At 38.0% G+C, this 6,373-nt stretch overlaps 1 protein-coding gene and 1 long non-coding RNA gene across 2 annotated transcripts in view; one reads left to right on the top strand and one right to left on the bottom strand.

Annotated features, from left to right (window-relative positions):
- The window catches only part of sox21b (SRY-box transcription factor 21b), a 3,834-nt gene extending 2,254 nt beyond the window's left edge, over positions 1–1,580 (bottom strand). Inside the window, exons 1-2 of the mRNA XM_046840513.1 lie at positions 1,065–1,580; positions 1–192 (exon numbers count right to left, since the gene is read on the bottom strand). The exon at positions 1–192 is cut by the window's left edge and continues 2,254 nt beyond it. The gene's annotated coding sequence lies outside the window, so the exon portion shown is untranslated. The remainder of the gene's footprint in view (positions 193–1,064) is intronic.
- LOC124380032 overlaps positions 1–6,373 on the top strand; it is a 51,032-nt gene that overhangs the window by 18,210 nt on the left and 26,449 nt on the right. The gene's annotated exons all lie outside the window — the stretch shown is intronic.

The raw sequence follows: 6,373 nt of genomic DNA, 5'->3' as shown, positions 1-6,373 counted from the left end.
CGGGAAACTTTACACGATCCGCCCCCGTGATAACGATGAGGGAAAAAAAGCCCTTTTTTCTCTACAAAGTCTCTTATTGTTCATTTCTGTAACACAAAGCGTGAGTCAATCAGAGGCCTCCAGGTCCTTCAGTTCCTTCAGTGTGCATCCAGGTCACTTTCTCAGAGTCTTCATGCTCATGTCCACTTTATCCTGCGTGCACAATCAGACAGGATGAGGAGGAGAAAAACGTACGTAAGATTCTTTCATGTTAAAGAATCTAAAAAGCTCTTTAAAGCTGAATCTGATGAGTTTAAGACGTAAGTGATTTGTTTTAGACGCTGGTGTCTGTTTGCATAATTTCAGAACAAATGAATGCTCCATTATTACATGAAGATCGCACTGATTTAGAAGCATCAGAATCAGCCAGGACACACGGTCCCCACAAATCCAATTCAACAGTTTAATGATCCATTAAAGGCGGAAGACTCGTTACGGGCTGGAATCCGATTTGCTTCGTGATATCATTTTTATATTTGATATTTATTTTGTTGAAATGGTTTGACGCGATGTTCGTATGCATTTAATCTAAAAAGAGTTTCAGTCGATTTACTGATTTGTTACTTAACACATTTTAAATCAGTAAATCTTTTATTATTCTGCATAATTAAAAAAACTATGAATAAAGGCACGATTTAAACCAAATCGAACATGCGGTGATGATGACGAGGGGTGGACCCACACCGAAGATAAAAAGCGAACGTGAAAAAGTTTTGTGCGTTCCCATGATGATCAATTGGCAGAAATATTGCGTTAAAGTCTTTACACAGGTCAAAACCTACAAATTAATTAATTGAAGTTAATCAGGTTTTTTTCCATTTTCTAATATTATGAGTGACATTTCTAGAATAATTCATCAGACACACAGAAAAAAGTATTGTATAATAAACTTACAATTTTATTTTAAATAATAATACTAATAATGATAAAAGTAGTAATAATAATAATAATGATAATAATAATAATAATAATAATAATAATAATAATAATAATAATAATAATAAGGCATGATTGAAGACACTTACACAAATCCTGTAGACGTGTCCAGCCTGAAAGTGATAAAAACCAAAAACTGTTTTTCAAAGCTTTTTTCCAGAGCGTTGTCCAGACAACACGAGTCTTTCTTTCTTATGTAAAAAAAAAAAACCAAAATCAAATCTTTGTTTAATATCTTTAAAAAAAGTTGGAAGCTGTGAGACTTCACCTCGATGTCCGATGCTGAGAAGCAAAAAAAAAAAGACCTGAAAGAATCAGGGACAAAATTCTAAATAAGAAAGAATAAAAGAAAAAAGTGTGCAAATTGTTCCTGATAAAAAAAAAAAAAAAAAATCCAGAAAGTTAAAATTTTCTTTTGTTAAAAAAATGAAGATGAAGATCAGGTCCGAGCATAAAATCCCTTAAAGAAAAAAGAAAGAAGGAGTGAGTGTGTGTGTGTCTCCGGTATAGAGACTTTACAGACACAGAGTACAGCAATCTGAGAGCTCAGTGTGTGTGTGTGTGTCTGTGTGTGTGTGTGTGTGTGTGTGTGTGTGTGTGTGTCAGGTAGAGGGAAAAAAAAGGGGCTGAAGATCATGTGAACACACCCCCATATATACACACACTGAAGGGGAAAAAGGAGAGGCGGAGCACACACACACACACACACACACACACACACACACACACACACACACACAGTGTTTGCTTACATTGGCAGTTACATTAGCAGTGTGAATAACAGGAGCTGTCACAATGTTTACACCATTAAAAATATAAAATAATAAGTGAGAATATTCTAAATAAACACAAAGTTAATTTTTAATAAATAAATAAACAGAATCTTCACCTTCACCTCGGCGCTGATTGTTTTCCTCTGATGGCGTGACCCAGAATCTGTTTCATTCCTCAGGTTCACTGACACACACAGATTTGAATTTCAGCCGCGAGCTGATGATGTCATCATGGGCTTTACTACTGCTGACCAATCAGCACTTACGCTCAGTTTATACACACACACACACACACACACACACACACACACTACACAATCCCAACACACACTCATTATCCCAACACACACTCAGTACACAATTCTAACACATACACACTACACAATCCCAACACACACATTCCCAACAAACACTCATTACCCCAACACACACTCATAACACAATCCAAACACACACTCATTACACAAGCCCAGCACACACTCATTACACAATCCCAACAAACACTCATTATCCCAACACACACACATTACACAATCCAAACACACACTCATTACATAATCCCAACAAACACTCATTACCCCAACACACACTCATAACACAATCCAAACACACACTTATTACACAAGCCCAGCACACACTCATTACACAATCCCAACAAACACTCATTATCCCAACACACACACATTACACAATCCAAACACACACTCATTACACAATCCCAACAAACACTCATTACCCCAACACACACTCATAACACAATCCAAACACACACTTATTACACAAGCCCAGCACACACTCATTACACAATCCCAACAAACACTCATTATCCCAACACACACACACATTACACAATCCAAACACACACTCATTACACAATCCCAACAAACACTCATTACCCCAACACACACTCAAAACACAATCCAAACACACACTTATTACACAAGCCCAGCACACACTCATTACACAATCCCAACATACACTCATTATCCCAACACACACATTACACAATCCAAACAAACACTCATTATCCCAACACACACATTACACAATCCCAGCACACACTAAATACAATCCCAACAAACACTCATTACCCCAACACACACATTACACAATCCCAACAAACACTCATTACCCCAACACACACATTACACAATCCCAGCACACACTAAATACACAATCCCAGCACACACTCATTATCCCACACACACACATTACACAACCCCAGCACACTCATTACACAATCCCAACAAACACTCATTAAACAGTCCAAACACACACTCATTACAATGGTAACACACACATTATTAGTATGAAGGTCTCATCTCCCTTTTGAATTAAATTCCTCACTCATCCCATTAGGTCCATATGAGACTCCACTCAGGGATTATTCCAGTCACACGTTTCTCTCCTGCGTGGAGTTTATTTGCCCAAAGCTCCCGCTTACTGCAATTATTCTAATTATATAATCTGCAGGATTCCCAACGGGCAGCTTTAAAGTATTTCTGTTCCTGTTTGAGTTAAACACACACACACACACACACACACACACACACACACACACACACACATGCACATTTGTCTTACTATCCTTATGGGGACTTTCCAATAATTATAAATACAGATATTAATGATTTTCTACACCTACATCTACTGTTTTATCTATATATACCTGTGTGTGTGTGTGTGTGTGTGTGTGTGTGTGTGTGTGTGTTCATTAGAGTAGTTTCTTTCCCCGACATGCTCTTACGAATTAATCTCAAATTTTTATACAAATTTCAGCGAAGAAAATTCGACACCGTTGTTGCTCTGTTGCGAGATAAAAACCCCATCACTTCTAAAGCAAGGTGTGTAATTTTCCATGAGATTACAGGAACACCCTGCGGGGAAGATGATCTCGTGGCCTCTCCTGAACAGACTAATGTCACAGTCTACCATGAGGCAAAATGCTGAAGAAAACGAGGGGAAAAAGTACTAGTGTGTGCATGAAAGAATAGCAAACAGGAAGTGACTAGATGTTGTCCAGGATGTTGAAATATGATACAGACTTGGTGCAGAATATTTTTTCTGAACTTGAGAACCCGACTAAAGGCTCCTTTAAAACTTTTGCTAATGATGAAATGAATGTACCTAGTGGATCTCCGCCATCACCAGGAAAACCGACTGGGTTTTTCCATCTGAAAGAGAGAGAGAATAAAGAGAGGCTGCTAAGGGGATGAGTGTTTATAGCTGCTGTAGCATAAGTGAGAAAGAGAACATATTTTCTAACAGCACTCCTGATCGTGTTTTACTCCTTATTTCATTTCCTCTGAATTACAAATTGACCCCAAACACGCTCTCTCTCTCTCTCTCTCTCTCTCTCTCTCTCTCTCTCTCTCTCTCTCTCTCTTTATCCATCTTTCCTATGAAACTAAAATGTTTAGCTTGAATAAAGTACAGGAAGTAAACAAATAAAACACAGGAAGTGATAAACAGCAGGAAGCGGAGCCTTTTTACTTCTTCGGCATTCTTGTATTTGAAAAACCAGGCTTTATCTTTTCTCTCCTCCCGCTCTCTGAGGATATTTATTTTCTTTTGAAGTTTGTAAGCAAATAGATTGTTGTCATTTCTCTCTCTCTCTCTCTCTCTCTCTCTCTCTCTCTCTCTCTCTTTTCTTTCTTTTGGTAAGATCCTCTTTCTTCTGCATTTCGTATTCTTTACTTAGAGAAAACAACAAAAACGCAAATTTTTTGAAAGATGGAAATGACAGAGTCTGATAGAGAGGATTATGGAGTATTGGAGTCTGATAGAGAGGATTATGGAGTATTGGAGTCTGATAGAGAGGATTATGGAGTATTGGAGTCTGATTGAGACGATTATGGAGAATTGGAGTCTGATAGAGAGGATTATGGAGAATTGGAGTCTGATAGAGAGGATTATGGAGAATTGGAGTCTGATAGAGAAGGATTATGGAGTATTGGAGTCTGATTGAGACGATTATGGAGTATTGGAGTCTGATAGAGAGGATTATGGAGTATTGGAGTCTGATTGAGACGATTATGGAGAATTGGAGTCTGATAGAGAGGATTATGGAGTATTGGAGTCTGATAGAGAGGATTATGGAGAATTGGAGTCTGATAGAGAGGATTATGGAGAATTGAAGTCTGATAGAGAGGATTATGGAGTATTGGAGTCTGATAGAGAGGATTATGGAGAATTGGAGTCTGATAGAGAGGATTATGGAGAATTGGAGTCTGATAGAGAGGATTATGGAGAATTGGAGTCTGATAGAGGATTATGGAGTATTGGAGTCTGATAAAGAGGATTATGGAGTATTGGAGTCTGATAGAGAGGATTATGGAGTATTGGAGTCTGATAGAGAGGATTATGGAGTATTGGAGTCTGATTGAGACGATTATGGAGAATTGGAGTCTGATAGAGAGGATTATGGAGTATTGGAGTCTGATAGAGAGGATTATGGAGAATTGGAGTCTGATAGAGAGGATTATGGAGTATTGGAGTCTGATAGAGAGGATTATGGAGAATTGGAGTCTGATAGAGAGGATTATGGAGAATTGGAGTCTGATAGAGAGGATTATGGAGTATTGGAGTCTGATAGATCTAGAAATCGGATCCCATGTCAGTTTATTTTCAGTGTAATTGCTCTGAGTGATGTAACACTTAATTGACAGTTCAACAGACTTTATTTTCTTTCTTCTTTCTTCTTCATGACAGTTTCTACGCTACAGGTTTTGGTGGCCACTAAAATGTTCCTGATGCACAAATTCAACACAAAAAATTGAATGCTCGATGCGAAAAAAAAAGAAAGAAAAAAGGAAATCACTGTTCACTTTCTCTCTCCTTCGTGTACACGGCCCAAGAATACTTTTTTCCCCTTTTTTTCAGAAAAGCACATTACGGCGAGGCGCATTATTTCCTGAAGAACGAGAAGAACGCGGTGCATAATGGAATCCCAAAAAGCTTTTTTGCGTCTTTTCTTTTTGTCTTCATTGTCTTTCGTCCCTTTTTATTCCTCTCCGCGCTATCGATGTAAAGTCCTTTGAGCTGAAACGAAGGGCATTCATGCCCCCTGAAAAGGGCTTTTAAAGTCGAGTGCGACTCGAACAAAAGCACGAAGGAGCGGCTCGCTAAAGAACCCAGAGTGACTCAGTGTTTAGAAAAGAGTGTGTGTGTGTGTGTGTGTGTGTGTGTGTGTGTGTGTGTGTGTGTGTACGAATATAAAACAGAATAAATAAAAAAATCCAGGTTTGGGTTATTCCATAACACTATTGTTGATATTTGAGTTTTTTCCCACATAAAATAAAAATGTTGTTTTATACTTAATTCTCCTGAAAGTTGTGTAACTGTGAACTTCGTGAAATGGATTTATTTCTAGTGTGAAATCGTTTAAATCTTTATTCTACGTACATTCTTGTCTCTGTACAATAACTTTCTGAAATAAAAGAACATTTTATAATATATATATATATATATATGTGTGTGTGTGTGTGTGTGTGTGTGTGTGTGTGTGTGTGTGTGTGCAATATAAATTGGTGTGCACATGCTCTGTTCCGTGTGTGTTCTGATCCCCGTAACGTTTCGTCTGAAAGCAGAGAAAAGCGCTTATGAAGGTGGACACAGTTTTCATT

The sequence above is a fragment of the Silurus meridionalis genome, chromosome 3 (assembly GCF_014805685.1).
Source record: "Silurus meridionalis isolate SWU-2019-XX chromosome 3, ASM1480568v1, whole genome shotgun sequence".
NCBI lineage: Eukaryota > Metazoa > Chordata > Actinopteri > Siluriformes > Siluridae > Silurus > Silurus meridionalis.
The sequence above is the reverse complement of the archived record's forward strand: the minus strand, read 5'-3'. Positions and strand labels throughout refer to the sequence as shown.